At 39.9% G+C, this 24,991-nt stretch overlaps 1 protein-coding gene across 2 annotated transcripts in view; it reads right to left on the bottom strand.

Annotated features, from left to right (window-relative positions):
• Window positions 1-24,991, bottom strand: part of Plcl1 (phospholipase C like 1 (inactive)) — a 315,943-nt gene that overhangs the window by 102,888 nt on the left and 188,064 nt on the right. The gene's annotated exons all lie outside the window — the stretch shown is intronic.

Genomic DNA, 24,991 nt, shown 5'->3' with positions numbered 1-24,991 from the left:
TTCCTGTCTACCACTCTGTGTTTCCTATCGGCCACTACGTGAATAACATACTGACTTTACTTCTTTCCCTTCCACGATGAACTAAGGCCCGCTGAAACTGGGAGCGCAAGCAAACCTTTCTCCCTTATTTCTGCACGGTATTTTGATTTGCAGCAGCACAAAAGTTAATGTAAGACTGCTTCTTCAACAACACATAGGGTGTGAGAACGTGGCTTGTGGGCACGTGGGACAGAAATACAGATGCTGTCTCCTGTGGTCTAACACTATGCTGACCTGCTCCCCCCGGTCAGTAATTCTGTCCCACCTGACATTGCTATAGCCCCATCTTCACAGACCATTCTGAAGCAGCTCCTCCAGAAAAAGAGGAATTCTTTGGGAAAGGAATCTTCTCCTGAGAGAGGGAATTGGCCTCTGGGAGGAGAACCTGCCTTCGCCAGGTCATTTCATCTGACTGGATTTAATTATGATAAGACCTCAAAGAAAGGTTAACTTAGCTCCTGGTATTTTCCTGTGTTAAATGCCCAGAGCAGCTCCCAACCCTTCTTTGATTGTATTTTATCTTTGAAATTCTGATTCTGAATTTGTCTTCCCTATGATAATTCTTTTGTTGTCTGTGTACAAAAAGACTCTAATTTTACCTCTCTCACAAAACTAATTTGCAACTTGGCGTGGACACTAAAAGGAAATGGAACATCACCTGAAGGCCCTATTTGGCTTTCTAAAATTTGGGGAAACTCCATTTCCAGTTCTTTCAATAGATGCAGCAAAGTGAATTCCTGATCTCCTACTGTGATAATTTAGGTCCAAGAGGAGCAGTGAGTTACCACACATTCTTACCTTGTTGTCTACACAATGATGATGAAGATGCTAAATAACATGTTAGATTGTACAAACTCTTTAAAGTTGCTCTATATTTGACTAAAGTAAAGGGGCTTTCAAATAAAACACCATTGACAAAAGTCATTTCCGTCTCAAGATCCTGTTATCTCTATATGTGTGAGTGTAGGATTCAGGTACACACTAGATTCAGTTCCCAAACCAGGACATGCATCTACACACTAGACTAGGGAGCTCACCAACCCAAAAAGTACTGTTAATCAACCAGGATTTGGTTGGCTTTCTTAGCCAACTATTTTTTTAAGTAGTGGCAATATTATCTGACTATTCCTCTGTACACTTCTTTTGCCTTTCTGAAAGCAAGAGTCAGACGCAATCTTACTGTGTCTTCCCAGGCAATCTCCTGCCCCAGACACAAGGAAATTTTAATTAAAATGGTGATTGATTAGCACAGTAATTGGAAGGAAGCTTGAAAATCTTCTCTTTCATTCTGAGCCTTCTTTGGAAGTGTTAATGCCAATGTCTGCCTAGCACAGCAATATCTCAGAGAAAAATGTCCAAATATTTAAAGGCTGACTTCTTTTGGTTTTTGATTTTTGGAAAAAAGAAAATAAATTGATGGGTTTTCAGTCTGTTAGCACACAAGCAAATTTTGTTCTTAGAAAATGATTGGTTTTGCTTTTTGTTGGTTTTTTTTCTTGTGTGGGGTGGGAGTATGTGTATGATAAATCTGTCATAGAGACCAAAAAGCAATGTCCCTGATTAACTCTTCCTTTTATTCCAAGGACAGGGTCAGTATTTTCTCTCTGCCTAAACATATATACTGAAATATGCTTTCCATGAACTGATTATAGCTTTTTTCTACTTGCCAACAAATGGAAACCAGCCTCGTCCTCAGGCAAACCTTCCTTGGCAAGGCAACGAGAACTGTTCCCTCAAGTTATTTTTGATACTATCATTATCTTCCATTTTGAAATTACCATCCAAATATTTAGAGGTACAAGTGTTATAGAAACACATAATATTTGGTTGCTTCTAGTACAAGGAATTATTGAGAGTCTATGAGATGAATATAGGTCTTTAAGATCAAGACATATATGGACTAATGAAAACACAAGATATGATGTGAAGAAATATAATAGAACCAGGGAGGTATGTGTTGTATGTCCCTGTCTGACAGCTATGAAGGGATGCATGTGATGTGCAGTCCCTGACTGGTGTGAAGAAATGTATGTGATGTGTAGTCCCTGTCTGACAAGTGTGAAGGGATGTATGGGATGTGCAGTCCCTGTCTGACAAGTGTGATGGGATGCATGTGATGTGCAGTCCCTGTCTGACAGGTGTGAAGGGATGCATGTGATGTGTAGTCTTTGTCTGACAGGTGTGAAGGGAAGTATGGGATGTGCAGTCCCTGTCTGACAGGTGTGAAGGGAAGTATGTGATGTGCAGTCCCTGTCTGACAGGTGTGAAGGCCTGAATCTGATCCCAGTAGGAAGGGAGAGAAGGAAGAAATGACTATACCACTCAATGGGTTAGTTCATATAATTATAAAGCTACAACTTCCCTTTAATGTTGCTAATATTTCTAAAAAAATAAAAGGTCAACATTGTCTTTAAAAAACAGCTGATTAGCTGGGTGTGGTAGTGCACACCTTTAATCCCAGCAATTGGGAAGCAGAGACAGGAAGATCTCTGTGAGTTTGTGGCCAGCCTGGTCTACCCTGAGTCCAGGACAGCTAGGGTGGTTACAGTGAGAAACCCTGTCTCAAACAAAGAAACACACTGATTATAATACTGAAGTGCTGCTTCAAACTGAAATTCTCACTTCTTCAAGCATTCAAAACCTGAACCCCAGATGAGGCAATCCCAAAATCACTATGCCGATTCATCATGAAGAAAATGATATTCTTCCAAATCAAGTAATGAAGAAACCATGAAAAGTAGAAGATACTTATAACCACATCACCCAAACAACTCAGGTTGAGGAATGAGCTTACATGCTTTTAAGATTGTATTTGGAAACTGACATTTTCATTAAGTTTACCAAATTTTCACCATTGAGTAAAACCTAAAAAGAAACAATACCCCATGCTTCCACATGGAAAATAGAAAAACTGACTAGCTTAGTTACTCCATGACAATGAGTAGAAACCATGTTGTTTAGAATTCTGCTTCTCTCTTACATTAACTATGTTAACCTGCCCACCTCCCCAAAAACTGGCCAAGTTCAGTAAACTGAAGTTGTCTTAGTCTCAAACAGTAAGACAGCACTTCCCGCATCGAGCTTTTAAGACAACTCTGCAGTACAAAGTAGATGCATGGCAAGAAGCACTCGGCGTTCAGCAAATGGTATTGGTGGCACTAATACCACAGTAGTATAGCTTGTAGATGATGAAAATATGTACAAAGTCAGTAACCACATGAAGTCCATTCAAAGAGGGAATGGCTATTAAAAACCCATGGCTACTTTCTCTGCTTTCTAAACTTCATCTTCCTTCTCCAAAATTGAAGAAAACCTTTTACTTATTGGTAATTTGGGATGTGAAAGTGTGCGGTGGCAGAATGTTGTCAGTCTGTGTGTTAATTTCCATCCACTACAAGGGGAAGCTTCCCTGGTGAAGGCAATGCACTGATCTATGGCTGTAGGGATGTCATTAGGCGTCACCTCATTTCATGTTCATTTGGCAGAATAATAGTCATAGATTTTCCCCTAGGGGCCATGAACTGGTCAATATGCACAGAATAAAAAAAGTTTGAAATGCTCAGACCTAAATGGGATGTCTATAGCGTACCATTCCCCTCAAGGCTCAGAGGTCTGTGTGGAAGGGTGCACAGAAAGACTGTAAGAGCCAGAGGTGGTGGATGGCTCAAGGAAATGCACTTTTCTTGGCACAGTAGGGCAGATGCACATATGCATGCATAGTGATCCTGATAGCACACACAAGACCTGCATGAGCTCCAGAAACTCTGTCAGAAAGAATTGGAGGTGGACAGGACCCAAGGAGCTATTGACATTTGATTGCTGCTGGGTGAAGGAAATCCATTTTCTTCAATAGAGGAAAGAAATGCCACACTCCAGGGCAGCTCCTGTGCCCAGGAGCAGTCAGCCAGCACAAGCTGAACTTCACTGATCTCTTTTTAAGAGAGAGAGAGAGAGAAGTTGGATGGATATAGAAGAGGGGGACGCTCTGGGAGGAACCAGGTAAGGGGAATGAATATGATCAAGATATGTTGTATAAAACTCTGAAAAATAAATAAAAACATATAAAAAGCAGCCACCACCTCTCCCCCCATACACATTCCTTGCTTATAGTTTGGCAACAGCAAGGAAAAGGGAGCACGGGTAGAAGGACTCCGCCTCTCCATCAGTGCCTCAGAAGCTCCACCAGCCTGCACTTGAGCTGGTGGTTTCAAGCTCAGCTTTAAGCTATAACATAACACTGTCATTTGTCTAATTGCTTTTCCTGTGCTCTGGTAATTCCTCAGAGGTAGATTAACAGTACACAAAACCTCCTGTCACTGCATCAAGTTAGACTCAAACAATGCAAATCTCATTCCCACTATAGGAAAAATACAACTTCTAATAATGAGGCCGAAGAAAGTGTCTAGTTATAAATAAGTGCTACAGTGGATGCCCACATCATGAGCCCATGAGCAGCTCAATAAGGACTCACTAGTGATTTAAAAAAAAAAAAAAAGACACAAAGGATAAATGGAAGCTGAGTAATAGATCCTTCCCATAGATATATGGGAAGGAGTGAGGAGTATGTCTGAAATACACTATATACATGAATGAATTTCTCTAAGAATTAACAAAAAATATCATGTTACAATATTGTAGTACAACCAATTTAATTTTATGCCCAACTAGCTCACAAATAAATTAGACTCAGACTTTGATTATTTTATTTGACCTTGAAAATTACTGGGAGTAACCCCTGGCCTGGCTACCTACCCAGCAGTGTACCCCAAATACTTGCTGTTTCTCCTGGCCAAGTGCTCATTGTCCATCTCACCTTGTGGTGGTTTCTTCTTCTCTCCTTGTTCTTCCTCCTTTTCCTCCTGTGCGCTCTCTCTCTCTCTCTCTCTCTCTCTCTCTCTCTCTCTCTCTCTCTCTCTCTCTCTCATTCTTTCTCTCTCTCTCTCCTCCACCCCCAACTAGATAACTCAAAGGCTCAGCTACCTCTAATCCCTTCAGTAATTTGCTATAGCCAGTTTTATTCACCAATAGTTTTAAATTAAGGAACAAGGTTTGTACAACCAAAGCCTGACAATGTGAGAAGTCACTTATAGGCCTATACCTTCAGATACAGAATTTAGCATTATAATACATAGCAACAGACCAAACCTCAACCTAATATTTTTAAGTAAGTAAATTATACTTCCATATACAAAGTATGGTTTTAATTTTTAAGTGTTTTCAAGATGACATTAAAAATTTCTTATGTCATTCTGTGACCTGGTTAGTATTATTATCACACTTGACACAACCTAAGGTCACCTGAGAAGAAGAAACCTCAATAGAAAACTTGCCTCCATCAGACCTGTGTCCAAGCCTGTAGGTCATGTGGCCATGTCCATGGGAGGCTGTGTTGACTGGCAAGGGCTGTAGGAATGTCTAGCCCACCGGATGTGGTATGATTTCCAGCAGGTGGGGATGGTCTATAAAAGAAAGGTAGCTGAGCAAGCCAGAGAGCAAGGCAGTAAGGAACATCACTCCATAGTTTCTGCTTGAGCTCCCCTCCCCTAACACTCCTAAATAATGTACTATAATGTGGACATGGAAGCTGAAATAAAATCACTCTCCTCCTCAAGTGTTTTTATTTGTTTGTTTGTTTGTTTGTTTGGGGGGATTATGGTGTTTATCATAACAACAGAAGAGCAAACTAAAACACTCTCCAAAGCAGTTATGTTTACTGAATTTGGTATGGCAGAAAAATAAATAAACCTCACACTCAAGTTTGGATGTAAATATGGCTAGAAGCAAGCAATGAGGCATTCCGAGATGAATTAGGTGATAGAGGCACCTAGAAGCCTTAGCACCTACCGCCTCCCAGGAGAAAGTCTTTCTAAAGATGAATTACTCTTTGCCTCGGCATTAGAAATTTCTGGAAGATCATGAGCCCACTGCGAATAATGAAGTCATCCTTATCACTCTTTCCTTGATGAGCTATTCATATACCAACTGAAGTACTGTCATCCATTTGTGTGTTTGTTCATTTACTCAGCATATCTGAATGCATTATATTCAATTAGAATGTTTAGGAATCAGGATGTGTTTGTTTGAAGTCTCTTCTCTTTAAACTTAAAATGTATGTTCTGTAAAGGGCAAGAAGAAAAGAAGCCGAAACTAAAACATATTAGGTACGCTTGCTTTTATAACTGCCCTCAACCTGGAGAGCCTGGTAAGAAAGAAGGTGGTTAATTCATTTGTCTTTGGGTAGAGAAAGGTCAACAGTGACGGAGTCACAAGAAAGCTGGCATAGCAAAACCTTGATGATGTCTCTCTTCCCTTTCCATGTCAAATGAAAGATAACTAGTGTTACTATAGTCAGGAAAAAATAACTCAATAGGAATTATCAAGAAAAGGTAAATATTCCTTTTTCCTGTTTAGTTGAAAACAGAATAAATCTCCCTGTGAGGATTTTGATGTCAAGAGCCCTAACACTAAGGAGCTGCCACCTGGAACCAGAGCACATTCACTCAGGACATCCATTCAGGAAGGCAGGGGCAAGCCAACTCTCATTCCTACTGAAATTGTGCATGACCTAGAAAATGGCTGTGTTGGTTTCAATAAAAATGGCCCATGGGCTCAATACTTGGTCACTGTTGAGTGACACTATTAGGAGGTATGGCCTTGTTAGAGGAAGTGGTCACTGGAGGTGGGCTTTAAGGTCTCAAAAGTTCAAATCAGTACCATTGTTTCTTTCTGCCTCCTGTTTGTGGATCTGGATGTAGAATTCTCAGCTTCTTCTCCAGCATGTCTGTCTACAAGCTGCCATGCTTCCTGCCACGAAGATAATGGACTGAACCTCTGAACTGCAAGCCAGCCCCAATTAAATGCTATCCTTTATTAGATTTTCCTTGGCCATGGTGTTTCTTCACAGCAACAAAACAGTTACTAAGGTAATGACTTTCTCCTTAAAAGTCAAGTTGTAATGAGGCAGGGTGGTGGTAGGGGGAGTTACACTGGATATAGTAATTGGTGGTTTTCTGTTTAATGTATATCTATGCATATCCCATTTGTGAGTATAATGTCTTTTACTTTTAACTTTTGGTTTCTAATAATTTTTGCCAAAAAATTAAAAAGCTGAAAGCTCTCTTCTTTCAGCTTCTCTGAATGTTTATATTTTACATGAACCCATTAAAATTGTTAAAAATAGGCCAGTGGAAGTATAATACTATTATCTGAATCACAGGCTGAATATCATTTAGATACTTGGATTACACACAATTCTCCACTAATACTCATTTTACCCTTTTATCACTTCTAATGACTGATAAAATTGTATACACAAACATAGTATATAATGTGATGTTTAACATGTGTATGCATTTTTCAGTGACAAAACTGAACTAATTAGAATGCACAAGAATATACTTATCAATTTGTGGAGGAAACACTAAAAGCATACTATCGTGGATATTTTTAAGCATATAATATATTGCTATTAACTTAGCCATCGTGGTATTTCAAGCCTTATCCCGCTGGTCTAACTGATATTTTGTGTCCTTTGGCCAACAGCTCCCCAATTTCCCCTGGCATCATCTCCTAGTAATAAACAACTTTTCTACTATCACCTTCTCTACTTATAGATAAAACTGTAAAAAAAAAAAAAAAAAAAAAAAAAAAAAACATCATGCCACTTGTCATTCTATGCCTAGTTTCTCTCACTTAGCATAACGCCCTCTGGGTTCATCTGTGTTGTTACAAATAACAGGCTTCCCTTCTTTTTAAAAGCTAAATATTGTTGTACTGTGTAAACATTCCACCTTGTCAAGACTCACCCATACTCTCATGGACACTTAAATTGGTTCTGTATCTTGACTATTGTGAAAAATTTTGCCATGAATTGGGAAGCTGAAACACCCCCTTTGACATACTGATTTTTATTTCTCTTGCATATGCATTCAGTAGACTTGCTGAAGCACATAGTACATTTATCTTCAAGTTTTTAAGAAATACACATACTATTTTTGATGATGGCTTCACTAGTTTACTAGTCTCCCTCCAACACATTCTCTAAATCATTCAAAAACCACAAAATAATATAACCATTATATACAGCTTCCCCAAAATAAGCGCCATGAAAAACAGGCTTCATAAGAATCTATATAGAAAAGAGCAATCTTTATGCACTCACCTTGAGAAGTTACTTGCAGGGTATGAGTAATCTCACAATCAATGAACTTATTTAAGTAGACATTCTCCAAACGTATTTGCTAACACAACCCTCTGCTCCCAAGAGGACATGGAGGCAAATAGTGCGAAAGGCCACGGAACCAATATATGTACCACTCGGTGTCCTTTCCACAACTTCAAACAGTGTTCAGGGATTTAAAAATAAATGTCCTTTAAAAGCCTCTCAAATGACAAACTTGTGACCAAAAAGAAACAATAAATAATTCCATTGCAACATAAAATATAATTTTCAGAACAGATGGGATCATCTCCACTTCCTAAGAACTCTTAACATTTACAAAGGAACTTTCTTGGGTGATCTAGGATATGGGGAATGAAAGGCATTGCCCTGGCAGTATAGGCCACTGCTATAATGTTTTATCTTGAAAAACAATGTAAAAGCCCACCCTTCAAAGTTTGGTGCTCAGGGTGATGTTACTGGAGTGTAGTAGAACCTTCGTGCGGGCTCACTGAAGGCCTGCCTCCAAATAGGACAGTGAGATGCCAGCCCCATCCACTTCCTCCCTCTTCTGATCCCTAGTGATGAAGTCCATGCTCTCATCATACCATGCATTCCATACCATGGTCCATTGCTTTTAACACCAACAGCTCAAGACAACCCATAATGGACTAGAATCTCAAAGAAGTGGGAGCCAATACCTTTCTCCTTTCTCAGTTAACTCCAGTGTTTCATTATAGTGATAGGACCCTGTAACCACACTGAGTGAAGGAGTGTGGAATGTCACTGTTTCCCAGAACTGGGCCCTAATTGCAAGGATGACATTCATACTCAGAAAATGGGTTTTGTCTTAGGGATTAGTCTGTAGTGAGGAATTGCAGTACCAACCATAAGATAGATATGGAGCTCAGTCCATTTCCCTTCCCACATGGAAAATATTATTTACAGTCTGATATGACAAACTATCTATCTACCACTGCACAATCTAATGAATATAATATTAAACCAGAGACCATGGTCACAGCACACCTAATAAAAGGAGAGTGGTTTTTGAATCTACAATTACATGAAAAAAGAAAAGTCTAGAACAATGTGTTCGGAGTTTACATTTATATAAAACAGACTAAGGATAACCATAGCCATGAATATTCATATGCTTACTTAATATATTGGCTTATACTTTCAAAAACCCAACAAAATAAAAATATTTTTAAAAATTTTATAAAATATTCATCTACTTAATTTACATCCCGACTACAGTTTCCCCCCTTCCTTCCTCTCTTCCCAGTCCTTCCCTCCCACCTCCCCTCCCCTATCCACTTCCTCCATTTCTCTTCAGAAAAGAGAGGCCTCCCATGGTTATCAACCACCTTTGGCATATCAAGTTGCAGTAAGTCTAGGTGCATCTTCTATTGAGGATGAGACAGCCCAGAAGGAGGAAAGAGTTCAAAAGGCAGGCAACAGAGTCAGAGACAGCCCCTGCTCCCACTGTTAGGAGTCACACATGAAGACCAAGCTACACAACTGTTATATATATGCAGAGGGCCTAGGTCAGTCCCATATTAGTTGGCTGTTCAACTAATAGGAGTTATGCTATGGGTTATGCTAGGTTGCTGTCTAGCAGAATATGATTCACAATGTCAGGGGTGGGCTCCCTCTCAGGGCCTAGGTCTCCAGCTGGACTAGTCATTGGTTGGCCACTCCCATGATCGATGCTCCATCTTTACCCCTGTATATCTTGTAGGCAGGATAAGTTGTGGGTTGAAGGCTTTGTGTCTGGGTTACTGCCCCAGTCCCTCCGTTGGAAGTCTTCCTGGTTATAGAGATTTTAAAATAGAAATAGAAGGTGGACAGGAATGAATTCTCCAAATATATTCTGATGTTTAGTTTTAATTTGAACAATATCAACTTTTAGTTTATTCAAAAGAAAAATAGCTAAAACAATCCCTAAAGCAAAAATGTAAAAACCTGAAACAAATGAATCTAATTAAACAGCAACTTGAATTTAAACCCTCAAATGTTAACTGTACCTCACAGTGGAAAATAGCCTAAGGATAAATAGCTACAAAGGAGCTGGGGAATGGAGCTTAGCTAGTAAAGCATTTGCCTAGCATGTGCAAGGCCCTGGGCTCATCACCAGCACCTCTCACACACACGTGTGCATACAAACACACACACACACGTCTGCACACATACACACATGTCTACACACACACACACATGCACACATATACACATGTCTACACACATACACACAAACACACATGCACACACACACGTGTGCACACATACACACATGTCTACACACACACACACGTGCGCACGCGCACGCATGCACACACACCTTGGGCTGGAGAGACTACTCAGTTGCCAAGGCTACTTTCTGCTCTGCCAGATGATGGAGGTTCAGTTCCCAGCACCCATATTCTTAACAACTGCTTATAACTCCATAGCTACAAGATACCCAACACCCTCTCCTGGCCCTGAAGGGCATTCAAGCATATGTAGCATATACTCACACATACACGTGAAATCTTAAAAAAAAAAAAAAACCTGTATTTAGTGGTCTTATAGCTATGGTACTATCATTAGGAGTTATGTTAAAGCCACTATAAATAACACAATTAAGCTAATTAAGAAAATTCATTCATCTAGAGCATAAAAGGTATATTAATATAAACCATGTGATCTCCGTAGTAAGTGTTTAAGAAATAAAGTTCCCATGTAACAGGTAATTGAAATGTCTCAAGGCAAAGACAGACTCACACTTACTTGTCTTTAAAATGTACAGTCCACAGCACTCAGCACACATGTGAACAAATGCTCACCATTGGATATTTTCCCAGTGTGGCTCAGGGGATGCATATAAACTTGTAAAAATATGCTTTGCATTAGAATTTCTCAGAACAGAATTTAGCTTTCTGAACAACATTACTCACAATACATTAGAAACAACGTTGCCAGAAGCAAAAAGTCTTTAGACTGAAAAAAATCAATAAGCCAAATATCATTAGTGCAACTATGGAGCTAGTTCAAATATTAGGTATATTTGTAGAAGGCTAATATACCTTAGAAATCTTTTTTTTGTTTGCTTAGAAATCTTAGGATTATGCAAAGATATAGAAGTATGCCCCCCTCCAGTACTTTCATTGATTATCATGTTGAACATGCTACTTTGGCTCCTCTATATTCTATTTCACTGTGTGTGTGCGGGCACACACATGCACATGCACATGCGGGTGCATGTTGGGTATGGATTGCCCATGTGCCTACATGTGAAAGTGGAAGATCAAAGTCAGGTGACATTCCAAATGAGCCATCTAGCTGGTGTTTTGAGACAAGAATCTTTCACCTACTTGTGTGTGGTAGATGTGGCTAGGTTAACTCGCCAGAGAGCTCCTGGAAGCCACCTGTCTCCACATTCTCAATTCTGGGATTAAGGTAGTGCCTCCTGACCTTTTATGTGGGTTTGAGGCATCAGACCTCAAGCCCTCACACTGGCATAGCAAGCACTTTAGCAAGCGAGCCATCTTCTTAGCCCTGATTCCTCTCTTATGGTAGGTAATTAACAGATCCTGGAAGCAGTCCACCACAGGGTGTCACACAGCCTCTGAAGATTTAGGGACCCAAAGAGACAGCCCTGCACACAGTCAACCTAGACCTACTTCAGTACTTCCACATGAACAAATGCTCTGCTTTTTAGTACAGTTTGAAGACTAAAATAATTCTAGGCCCTTTCAAGAGGGCAGCTGTTTAAATTTGGCCAGAATCCAAGGCCAGGGTTTGAAGAGGTGAATTCGCACTGTCTTTAGGCATGGGCTAAGCAGGCATTGAACACATTGCCAGAATAGAAACATACCTTCATGTCCTCCTGGATTCCTCATTTAAAGGAAGACTGTCAATGTAAAAATTCTGAGGTTCATCAGAGTGAAGTGGAACAGAAGCACCTCTGTGAAATGGGTCTCTCCTTCAAGACTCTCACCAAAGCCTAGAAAAATAAGGCTTTCAAAAGAAACCACCCAAGAAGGGTCTGGCCCAGAGGTTTGTAAACATCGGTGCTTTCAGAGTTAAGCCTGCAGAGCCTGTGTGCCAGGCTCTGTCCCGTGGGCGAGGTGGCTATCCCATTAACTCCCACCGACTCTCCAAGAGGAATAGAGCGCAGAGGAAAGGAATCTACATGTGAATCATGGGAGTTGAACTAGCTTAGTCTGGTCAAGCAATTAAAGAGTCACAGCCTGGACCTGAATTCAGCACTACCAGTTACCACAAAGCACCACTTCAAGGCTAAGGCCACAGTCTCTGTATAGCTGCCCAGAACGTGGCCGCTGGCACAGAGCCTTTTTTAGAAAAGAGGAGACCACACAGGACCAAAGACAGAGTGGCAAAGGAAGCTCACTGTCTGTGCTTTCAAGTTGGAAGAAAGTCGTTTTCTCACACAAAACCAGTTCGCTTTTTGGGAACAGCACAAGTTGAGTGAGTCTAAGAATCTTCTACTCTTCCACCACCCTGCTCTCCTGTTAATTAGCTGCTACGACCTCGACCCTAGAAAGGAAAGACTCCATTGATCAGCCAGAACTTCAAAGGCACTGCTGCCAGCCAGAACTGCTCATCTCCTCTCCCCCAACCCCCACTATCAGAATCACTATTTTACATGATCTAAGGCGTATCAACACTCGAGGATGCTTTAGAAATCTACAAGTCAAACTGTAACATATTTACAAAAAAAAAAAAGGTATTTTTCTTAGTACTTACAATTCATCATGATTTTTAAAGGATCTGATCATGGACTTGTAAAATAAACTCAGTGAAAAACCATATGCATTTACACACACACACACATGCACACACACACACATGCATGCACACACAAGTGTGCGTACACACATTCTAAGCATCACTACCATAAAAAAGCACTTTCAGATGTACTCTAAGTTGAGGCTTCGGTGCTTTAAGCATGAGTAACAACCCATTGCAATAGGCATAATCATTGACACCCTGCTGAGTGTCGGCTATGGTTGTCACCACCATACATGCCCTCCTTGTCTTACCCAGAGTAAATATGCTTTTCCTCACTTGTTAATTTGAAATTGAGCATCTCTCCCACTAGGCATAAGTAGTTTCATTCACCATTTGTATTCAAAACAGCACCTCATCCACTTTACAAATGCCTGTTAAAAGAATAAACTATTTCTATACCAAGAAACACAGGCTGTGAGTGTTTTTGCAATAGTCCTTAGCATGACAGATGTTACGTGATAAGTAACCATATCCACTAGAATTTATTATAAAATGACAAAATTTAGGACAGAATACCCTGCTGTCTATCTGTTCAAGTGAGTATATTTATGAGATGATGTGGGAGTGGGGGTGTCAGTAAGAAACAGGTGACGTCCTCATCTGTTCTCATAACATTCCTCCCAATGACACCTCGCATGCAGCCTGCTCTTAGAATAGCTTCTAACTGCTCTGTGTGCTCTCTAGAATGAACAAGACAAATGAGACAAGTGATGGGGGAGGGAGGAAGGGAGGGAAAGAGAGAGAAAGAGACAGACAGACAGACAGACAGACAACAATTGCCAGAGAGCCAGAGACCCATAACCCCTCAAAGCCAAAGCTTCCAATTAAATCAACTAGAAGAAAATCAGTTTGATTTTAGTGGGATGAGAATCAGAGAGCACCTCCTTTGATTTTCTTCTGAACCTCTGAACAGGTGCCTGCCAAGGGTAAAGCAGACAATACGTTTGAAAGTATTTGGATAAATTGGCTCAGAGACCGTATCAGAAAACAACAAGAATAACTTTCCTGGCTAGGGCTACACGGAAGAGCATGAGGCACAAAACTCACTTTTGACAAGGGGAAGCCTGGGAGCACTTATGCTTTCAAGATTTCAAAACAGACCAGGGAAAATATCTCTGTTTCCTCTCCCCAGCCCCAAAGACCAAGGACCACAAAATAACTGCCATGGATTGCTATTTGTATTAAGTGGATAATTTACAAAGATAAACATTTGACCCAAGCCATGCATTGCTCATTTCCAACAAACTTTGCACTTGTGATAAAAGTAAGGCTTTTTATGGATGCTCTCTATGTTCTTCATCCCAGCACCAGTCACCATTCAGCAGAAGATGCTCCGCACTGTAAAAGAACATCAACAAGAGATGCGCCTATGATACAGAACCAGTGCCTACCAGACCCGCTCAAGGTGTTCCAGCATTCCTTCACAAGGAGCAGTGCATGGAACTGAAAACAAGAATCCTACCATTGTGCCCACATCACAGAAGAGGAAAATGCTGGTGTTAGGAGAAACGTGACCAAGGAAGGGCACATGGAGAGTAAACAGAGAACTCTGTACTTGAACTTAGGCAGCCTGACACTTGAACCACAACTGATCTTGTCTGAGATTGCATTTTAATTACAACATTTCTCCCTTCCATGTCTTTCCTCCAAACTTTCATACCTTCATGTATATATATATACACCCCTCCTTGCTCTCCTCCAAATTTATGGCTTCATTTTCATCAACTACTACTACTACTACTACTACTACTACTACTACTACTACTACTACTACTACTCCACACACACACACACACACACACACACACACACACACTCCTAAGTATAACCTGCTGGGTTTATACAATGTTACTTGCATGTATGCTTTCAGAGCTGATCCTTTGGCACTAGTGTGCCCTTCCCTAGGGAGGTTCACCTCTCTCCCAGCTTTACCCACTTGCCTGTAGTTCCTTGTGTAGGGTTGAGGCCTCTTCTTCCATACACACGGAATGTTCATTGGTGTCCTCCTTCAGAATTAAGCTCTTACCTAATATACCACTATAGTTACCCCCTCAGAAGTTCCATGTCTTTGAAACTTAAGTCTCTTTTCTTTCGAACTGAAAGTTGCCTGCTTCAGCTAAACAGTGCAACAGCAAGCCACAGTTTGTCCTCGGGTGCAGGCTACAATACTGCTTTCCCAGAAGTTAAAAGGCTAACAAATTATCTCTGTGAAGAACATACTGAGATGCATTTCCAGGAATGTTCTATGCTCTTTTACCTAAACTTGGAAGTACGGATGGATTGGAACAGGGAAGGAGAATTAGAAACCGATGCTACGATGCTACAGTCAGGAGAAAAGCAGAGTCCGGGGCCTTACAGTCTCACACGCTCACCTGACCACATATCACACAAGAGAAGTGAGAACTACTTACACTAAAAAGTAATAACCTACCATTCCAAATTCCCACATGTACATACTGGGAAGAAAAAGTTTAGTGTTCATGTAAAATAGTGTTTTAATTTGCTCCAGCTATATAAAGATGATAAGGTAAACTCTCTGTGTGCTTCATACCCAGCTGTGCTATTCACTACCACTGAACAATGATGAATCTCACACATGTTCCCACAGCTTCTCTACCTATTTATCTATAGGTCTAATCATCACTCATATTCACCTTAACTGGAGACCATCTGTGGAAGGCTTGCCGAGATTTTCTAAGACTTTCAATTAAGCTGTTGCTGACTGACATAGCAAGTCAATTCCCAGCACAGGTCTAGTGAGCATGCTACAGAGATCAGACTTGGTTAGAGTCTTGTAGGAAGACCTGCCCAAAAAGTGAACCCCAGATGGCAGTTAAGGGGATTCCTCTATGAAGTAAACCTTGAGAGAGAGAAAAAGCCATCTTGATAAAGTGACCACAACCATAAGACATCGTCACAGAACTGACCGTCATAGCACGGTCCTCAGTAAGAGCAGGAGTGGAGGTAGAAGGATGGCAGAATAGAATGCCCACAGTGTCTTTACATGACAAACAGGGCAAATCTGTCAGTGAGAAATCCAGAAACCAGATAAAAGATTCTTGTACCTCAGGGAATCAGCCAAGCCAAGCATATCAAAGCCCACTGTAAAAATGCAAACATGAAAACTAATTATAAATGTGTGATATAAAAGAAGGCCACATGTGCCATCCATTACATAATATAGAAGGGAACAAAGATGTCAAGGAATAGTTTATATGTGTTATTATAGTTGTTACCAGTTTTAAATTATCATAAGAATTTCATAGTTATGATTTAGTATCTTTAATGAAGTTTCAATGAAGATATTTATAGACTTATACATAAAAGAAACAGTATAATGGGAGCCAACACCTGTAATGACATGAAAAGTAATGGGATGCAAAGGAAGATGGACAGACAAGGACCACCCCCCAAAAAAAATCTGTAAGGAGACAGAAAACCATAATAGGCAACAGGAATTTCTCTTCGTCTGGGTAACAGCCTTAAACAAAATGGATTAAAGATTATTACTGAAGGATCAAGGAAAACACAAAACCTAACTATGTGCTATCTATCAGATATGCACTTCATATCTAAGGTCAATGAATGATAAGTTCCAAGACATAAGAAACTATGTACCCAGTCAGATTGGCTAGGATAAAAGACTCAGGGGACAGCAGATGCTGGAGAGGTTGTGGAGAAAGAGGAACATTACTTCATTGCTGGTGGGATTGCAAACTGGTACAACCACTCTGGAAATCAGTTTGGCTGTTCCTCCGGAAATTGGACATAGTTCTACCAGAGGACCCAGCTATACCACTCCTGGGTATATACCCAAAAGATGCTTCAACATGTAATAAGGACACATGCTCCACCATGTTCATAGCAGCTTTATTTATAATAGCCAGAAACTGGAAATAACCCAGATATCCCTCAACAGAGGAGTGGATACAGAAATTGCGGTACATCTACACAATGGAGTACTACTCAGCTATTAAAAACAATGAATTTATGAAATTCTTAGGTAAATGGATAGACCTGGAGAATATCATCCTGAGTGAGGTAACCCAATCACAAAAGAACACACACGGTATGCACTCTCTGATAAGTGGTTATTAGCCCAGAAGTTTGGAATAAAAGAAGAACAACCCACAAACCACAAGAAACTCAAGAAGAAGGAAGACCAAAAGGTGGACATTTCATTCCTTCTTAAAAGGGGGAACCAAATACCCATGGAAGGAGTTGCAGTGATTAAACTATGGAGCAGAGACTGAAGGAAGAACAAGCCAGCCTAAATATAGTTAGTTATCTCCTGAGAGGCTATGACAGTACCTGACTAAACAGATGTAGAGGCTCACAGCCATCCATTGAACTGAATACATGGTCCCCAATGATGGAGTTAGAGAAAGGACCTATGGAGCTGAGGGGTTTGCAGCCCCTTAGGACAAACAACAATATGAACTAACTAGTACCCTCAGAGTTCCCAGGGTCTCAACCACCAACCAAGGACTGCACATGGTGGGTCTGATTGTTCTGGCAGCATGTGTATAGTAGAGGATTGCAAATTCAATCATCAATAAGAGAGGAGGACCTCAGCCCTATGAAGATTCTATGCCCCAGTGTAGGGGAATGCCAGGGCCAATAAGTGGGAGAGGGTAGGGTGGCAGGCATGGGGAGGAGGGAGGCAACAGGGGTTTGTTCTTGTTGTTTTTGTTTGTTTGTTTGTTTGTTTTTTGGAGGGGAAACTGGGAAAGGAGAAATTTACATGTAAATAAAGGAAATATCTAAAAAAACAAAAAGAAAGAAACTATGTACAAAAAGCCTGTTATTAATATAACTCAACAAAATAAGGCTGACTATGGGCAGGAGTCAAAAGTAACACCCACTGTCTCTGCTACTATTCGCCACACTGGAAGTTCTAGTTAGAGCAATTAGAAAGGAATAAAATCTACTACATATTGGAAAGAAGAATTAAAACTATCTCTGTTCATAAAGTCAGGTCTAATGACAAGAAAGACACCAACCAACTGGTTAGACAAATATATGGGCAATATTACAGGATATAAAACTAGAATTCAAAATTCCTTGGAGGTTTTTTTATATTCAGATAACCCAGGAAGTAAAATAAACCATCTCATTTAGAATATCATCAAAAAGGATGAAATTCATGGGTATAAACTTAACCTAGGGGTGTGTATGTGTGTGTGTGTGTTTGAGTGTGTGAAATACTTGTACAGTGGAGACCAAAAAACACTTCTAAAGCAAATATAAGTAAATGCACATAAGTGAAAAAGCATGTTATGCTCATGGATGATAGAATTAGCATGCATAAAATGACTACAGTGCTCAAAGCAAGCTCCAGATGCAATGCTACCAAACCCCCAACTGCTGTTGTTCAAGTTGGGGAACCAACTTTTCATCACCTTATCATTACTCTGAGTTTATAGTCTTCAAACTCCTGTTTATCAAATGATATTTATGATTACTAAATAGGCTATTGTGAACTATAGTGTACTCCCTGTTCTGCAAAACACTAGATCTTAATACTTCTATGCTTGAGTATCCATTATCTGACTTCTAGTAAGCACTACTATACATTCCAGTTGATTTTGAAGAAGTTAACACACACACTCCTTTTAGTTTCCTGGGCTCTACACATGCATGCTCCAATGTAAGTTCATGTGTGTGTGTGTGTGTGTGTGAGTGTGTGTGTGTGTGTGTGTGTGTATGTGTGTGTGTGGATTGTGTGGGTGTGTGTATTAGAATTAGAAGGTACTATCCGATCCACGTTTGAGAGTAAACATGCATTGTCTTTCTGAGCCTGAGCTGCCTGAGCCCATACATTCTCTAGCTCCATTCCCTACCCTAAAATTTTCATAATTTTGTTCTTTTCAAGTGATTAAAATTCCAGTATGCATATGTACCACTTTTTCACTATCTAGTTATCTAATGATGAACATCTCGACTGATTCCATATCCTTGACATTCTGAATAGGGCACCAACAAACATTGATGTGCAAGCATCTCCATGGTGGGAAACAGTCCTTGTGTATATTCCCAGGAGTGGAATCACCAAGTCACATGGAAGTTCTAGCTTTTAGTTTTTATGGAAGCCTCCGTACCGCCACAGTGGCTACACCATCTCTACTCCCATCAACAGTGATAAGGGTTCTCCTCTTGATATGCTGACCACTCCTGGTTGTGATGTTTCCTTGATGATAGACGTTCTAACTGGGGTGAGACACAATCTCAAAATAGCTTTAATTTTCATTTCCCCCAGTGGCCAAGAACATTGAGTATCTTTTCAAAAATATTTAATGGCTCTTTGTGTTTCCTTTGCTGAAAGCTCTCTGTTCAGATCTTCAGCCTACTTTTTATTGTTATTTCTTTCTTTGTTTAGTTTTTTGAACCTTTGTATGTTTTTTGGCTATTAATCCTTTGCCAGGTGTACAGCTAGCAAAAACTGTCTCCCATTCTGCAGACGATCTCTTCCTTGACTGACTCTTTGCTTTGGTGAGTAGAAAGAAGCTCTCAGTTCATAAGATCTCACTTGGCTATTGTTGTCCTCACTTCCTGAACCATCATTGCCAGGACCTGAGCTGAGGAGGAACATGGGGAACCATTTAGTAGATATAGTTTAAGAACTGCAAGATGAAAATGGCCTAGAGATCTGCTAAAGAATGAGTTTATGTATACTTTACACCTAAAATGATCGAGATATAGAATTCATCTTTCATGCTTTGTGTTTAAAACAGGGTAATGAAGCAACTCAACTCAAAGTTCTTAGATGGAATTTCTTTTTTAAAGTATTTGGAGTGCATGCACATGCACACACATACACACACACACACTTTTACCTATATATACACCCCTGACATTAATGGGGAAAAGAACTGCCCACTTTAGAAAATTAATACCATTATTACTCTGAAGAACCATGGCAACTTCTAAATCAAAGCATTCTAGACTTCATTTTCTTTCTATCATTGGATAGCCCATCCCATTTTATCCATGCAAGTCATTCATTCTATGTTGCTTCCTTCAACAAAGAGAAATTATTAAACTACTTTGCTCTTATCTTGGTTGAAAAATGTTACTATTTTCTAGCTTCTCAAAGATTCCTCAACTGCTGGTTCAACTTCTTAGATCAGTACCTCATTCCAAGCAGCTATCACACACACACACACACACACACACACACATACACACAAACACACACAAACACACACTGAAATAGAGACATAGATAGAGACAATGATAAAGACAGAGATAGACAGAGACACACAAACAAATACATAGAGGAAGGGTTTTTATAGAAACAAAATGAGGTGAGAAAATAAATTCTTTGCTCAGCTGGAAAGCCCTCCACCCCTTTGCATCTCTTCCCCCTTCCACCTCCCCCTCCTCTCCTTCCCCTGCCTCTTCCTCCTCCTACTCCCCCTCCTCATCCTCCTCTCCCTTCCTCCCCATAGTCCTCAGGAGATTTGCCTGGATTCTTTTCCTCTCTGGAAAGGCAACCAGCCCCAGGCTTGAAGACAACCTATACCTGTCACTTACTCTTGCAACCAAATATTTTCATCCTAGTTTTTCAATATAGTCAGTCCACTTCATCTGAAAGTTCACAGCAACAGCTCAACAACATTTGGAGAAGATACTATACTGCACATGCACTGAGTTTGAAAGCTTTTTCCTATTATTCTCCACACATATGGAATAGCTGCTACTTATAAATACCTTGTATCAGGAATAGTCTACATGATTCAGGGGGTTAGTGAGAGGATATGTAGTGTTGCATGAAAATACCACGCCATTCTACAAAAGAAGCTTAAATATTTGAAGTGGAAACTTCTAGTTTCTTTGGAAAATTAGTTATGTCAAATGATGTTTTGCTTGGGCACACAGGTGAAAGGATACCTTGCTAAAGTAGACACATGAAAGGATGCTTGATGAAGGAGTATGAATATGACCCCACAGATAGTGGGAGATGAGCACTGAGCATTGGTTTGGTTTGTTCCACCTCGCTATTGTTCACTAATGATTGGCATGTATTGGCTTGCCTTACATAGCATTGTTTAGCTCAGCTTGTGGTAATGCTGGCATTGAGAGAAACTTGCCCAAGAACTATTCGTGAGGTTCCTGCAGCAACTTGTTACTCTTCAGTCTCACCTCAGGCTGATGGGCAAGCCTAAAGGTACCTTTGAGATTGATCCACAATTGCAGGTTCGTGCCCGGTATCTGCCTGTTGAAAGGACTGGTCTGTAGCTGCCAGTTCATGTGTGCTGTCTGCCTGCCTAAAGGTCTTGACTGCAGCTGCTACTGTTGCTACGGGACTGAACTGCTGTCAACGAGTATCCAGCTTGCCCCCAAGAACTACTGGTGAAGAGGTCCACTTCACCCATATCCTAATAACTTTTCCACTAATCTGCTGGGTAGTGGCCTAGAGGAGTGGTTGGATCTTTATAAAAAAGCAGGTTTGTAAAACGTTATGCCTACAAATATTTTCATATTTCAACATTCAATGGGGTCTTTAAAAAAGGGTTAAAGTAAGGGAGGGAGGTAGAGTGGTTGGGAAGGAAAGAAGGAAGTAAAGTTTAAAAACAAAATCATCCGAAAATTTACCTCCACTCTTGCATTAAATAAAAATTTTCTTTTCACTGAGCTATCTTTGGAACTGAAAGCTAGAAAAGGGCTATTTCTAGATGTGTTAATAGCCTCATGATTTCCTTTCGTGTTCTGCAGTAGCATCTAAATTAGTAATAGGTACTTTTATGTTCATTGGCTGTTAGACCATTTTAAGAATTTGAAATTGGAAACAGAACTTAAGTTTGGAATAATTAGTTTAACATGGCAAATCTCTTCTCATTCCAAAAGTCTCTTTACAAAGGATTCAGTGTATAATCTGTTCCATGAGACTGTATGTTTACATTTTACACATGAGACCAAACTATGCTTACTTAAGTAACCATTAAAAGTATTTTAAGGATTTATTCTGCTGGCATTTGAGACTGGGAAAACCACAGCTGTTATCTAAAGGGAATAAGAGATAGTATATTCTGGAGCCATTTTGAGTAACCGTGATCCAGAAACACAGACTTCAAGTTATCACAAATTTCATGTTCCAACATGGAAGCAGTTTTATGAAATTATATAGTTTTTATAGAACAACATCATGAAATTAAAATGCTTTGGTTGGCACATCAGAGAGATGGTTACAGTTAGATGGGAGAAGCTTTTCTATAGGTCTAGGATGTTCTCTGATGTTGTTCTTGGCTTTGGCGTTGGTGGAAGCCAACAGGTCTTCTTAGTCAATGGACTGTGGTTATTCTCAGGGCTAAAGCTTGACCAGGATAAGGTAATTAGCCCCTGGACCTGTAACTTCTCAATCTCTCCACAGAAGTGAAATTCTAATAAGTCAGTCTCTGTAGATAACACTTCTCAGGAGTTTTCATTCACAGTACCTTGTAGTAAAAGGTTCTAATAGCAAACATGAAACTCTGGTATTTATCACTTAAGCATGGCCACCCTAGACTTTACATGTAATACTGACTAGTCAATTATAGTATCTCTTTCAAGACCACAAAGATTCTTAAACTCTATAATCATGGGCAAAACTTGAACACATGTTCTTCAGCTAAGATAGCCAGAGCTTCTTGTGAATTAGTATTGGAAACGAGCCTAAGTAATGGTAGTAGGGTGCCAACAAACTAAAGACATTCATTCAAAGACTGTCCTCAAATGACAAACTCATTCAGAACATTTTAATCAGTTAAATGTTAGTGTTTGTGAACTGATACATCGAAGAACTGAATGACTAATTTCTAAATTTCTCTTTAATGTTTTTCAACCTTTCTTGAAAACAAGAAAGAGTAATTCGAATGAACCAAATGTTTAAAATCTACTGAATTTACATGAAAGATTAGCTAGTAAGCAGAACATTTATAAAAATAAGAATGGATTCCAGATTTTTTTAATGTTAAGCCTTAAATGATGTTTAAGGTCCAATTTAACTTACAGTAAAACAGCAGTGAAGAGATAGCTCAGTTCAAGTTTTTAATTATACTGGAAGTTGATTAATTTATTAGAACATGAACTTCTTGTCTCATGCATGCACTGGTTAATATTAATCACTTCACCTTCAGGAAAGCATCACATGTGTTAATTAAAATCACAGACTAGGTTAAGCTATTTTTAATGAATTCTCTAATTAGGAACCTCAGTTTTGTGCCTGAGGAAAGCTTTTGAAGAACAACCTCAAATCACTGGAAACTGATACTCCTCCAACTACAATATTTTGAAATAGCTCCAACTCCATTTCAGATATCTTTTTATTGTTTGATTTTTTTATACATGAATATAATGTGCTTGACCAAATCTACCCCCACCTTTTCTTCCTCTGCATCTCCTTCTGTACCCTGACACAACTTTTTCCTCCCAACTTCATATTCTCTTTTATAAACCCTGAGTCCACTTAGTGCTGCCTTGTATGTGCATGAGTATAGGCCAACCACTAGGACATGAGCATCCTATCATGGGTTTTGAGTAAGCACTTTACTTTTAGGCTTGATTCTCATATCCCAGGGGGCAGCTCTCTTTTCTGGCTCTATATTCAGCAGGCAGATACCCCTGCGTACAAGTAGCAACATCTATGATAACCATTGAAGCATCTATCCTAGTTAATTGGTCTTTACCACTTGATCTGCCTTAAAAGAAAAATTGGGTCTCCCTGCCCTATGAGTCATTAATTGTCAATAGCCAATCAGCTGGAGAGAAAACTGCATAGCCCTGTCCCCAGTTCACGCTAGAACTGATCCTGTGTAAATCTTGTGTCAAGCAGTCCCAGCTGCCATGAGTTCCTGTGTACAATGGTCCAGTCATGTCTGGAAAACAGTTCTGCATCAGTCTTCCACTGCATCTAACCCTCACAATCCTCACACCTCACTGCTTCTGCAGTGGGATTTTTTTTATGGAAATATTTATATAAGAAAGAAAATATAACTAAAATGTTAGTTTCAGAAAGTCTTATGTTCTCTCTCATAGCCCTATAGTCTTCTGATACTAGCAGAGCAGGCATTAACTAAAATACTAAGCATAATGTACTAGGCCAGATAAGTACCCAAGGGAAATTGTCTGTAATACTAGGAAATAGACGAGCTGAAATAACATTCTCTATTTTGAGTTAAAGGTCTAAATGCTAGAATCAAGAATATAAGTTTTTTGTTATTATTTCTCAAGTCATAACTAAATCTGTAAAACATATAAAAGATTCCAACAAATAACTCCAAGATGTGATCCATGGGGAGCACAGATCATATGCTGGATGAGAGTCAAGAGAACAATACCATCTCAACAAGTCATATCGTTCCTCTCCACAAACTTGCTCATAGGGCAAAACTGCTTAGACCCAACTTCCTGGCTTCCTGCAGAGTATTCTTTCTTTGTCTAATGTATAAACTAGGCACAAAATGTCAGGCTGTGCTGTTTGTTTAACAAACAATGAACCATAAAAAACACTTATAAACAGCCTCATTGGAGGACTATTGTGATGTATATTCTTGGTTGTCAATTTGACAACAGTTGAAATTAACTAGAACCCCAAATGGAGTGGCACACCATGAGTGATTTGAAGTGGGAAGATCTACTTCGAATCTGGACCTTTGAGGCAGGAAGACACATCCTTAATTCAGATCTTTTAAGCTGGGAAAACCTGCCCCTATCTAATCTAGTCCATGTCTTCTGCTAGAAGCCCATATTAGGACGCAGAAGGAGGCCTTTGCTCTTCGCCTCAATGGCAAGTTTATTTCTTCACTAGTATTAGAGCCTACTTCTTCAGGGTTCTGATGTATACTGAGGACTACTTGAGACAACCAGCCTTATGGACTGAGCAACTACTAGATTCCTTGAACTTTCTCTTTATAGCCAGCCATTATTGAATTAGCTGGACTACAGCTTGTAAGTCATTCTAAGAAATCCCGTGTGTGTGTGTGTGTGTGTGTGTGTGTGTGTGTGTGTGTGTGTGTG

This window comes from Mastomys coucha, unplaced genomic scaffold (genome assembly GCF_008632895.1).
Source record: "Mastomys coucha isolate ucsf_1 unplaced genomic scaffold, UCSF_Mcou_1 pScaffold14, whole genome shotgun sequence".
Taxonomy (NCBI): Eukaryota; Metazoa; Chordata; class Mammalia; order Rodentia; family Muridae; genus Mastomys; species Mastomys coucha.
This window is presented reverse-complemented; position numbering and strand designations above follow the sequence as displayed.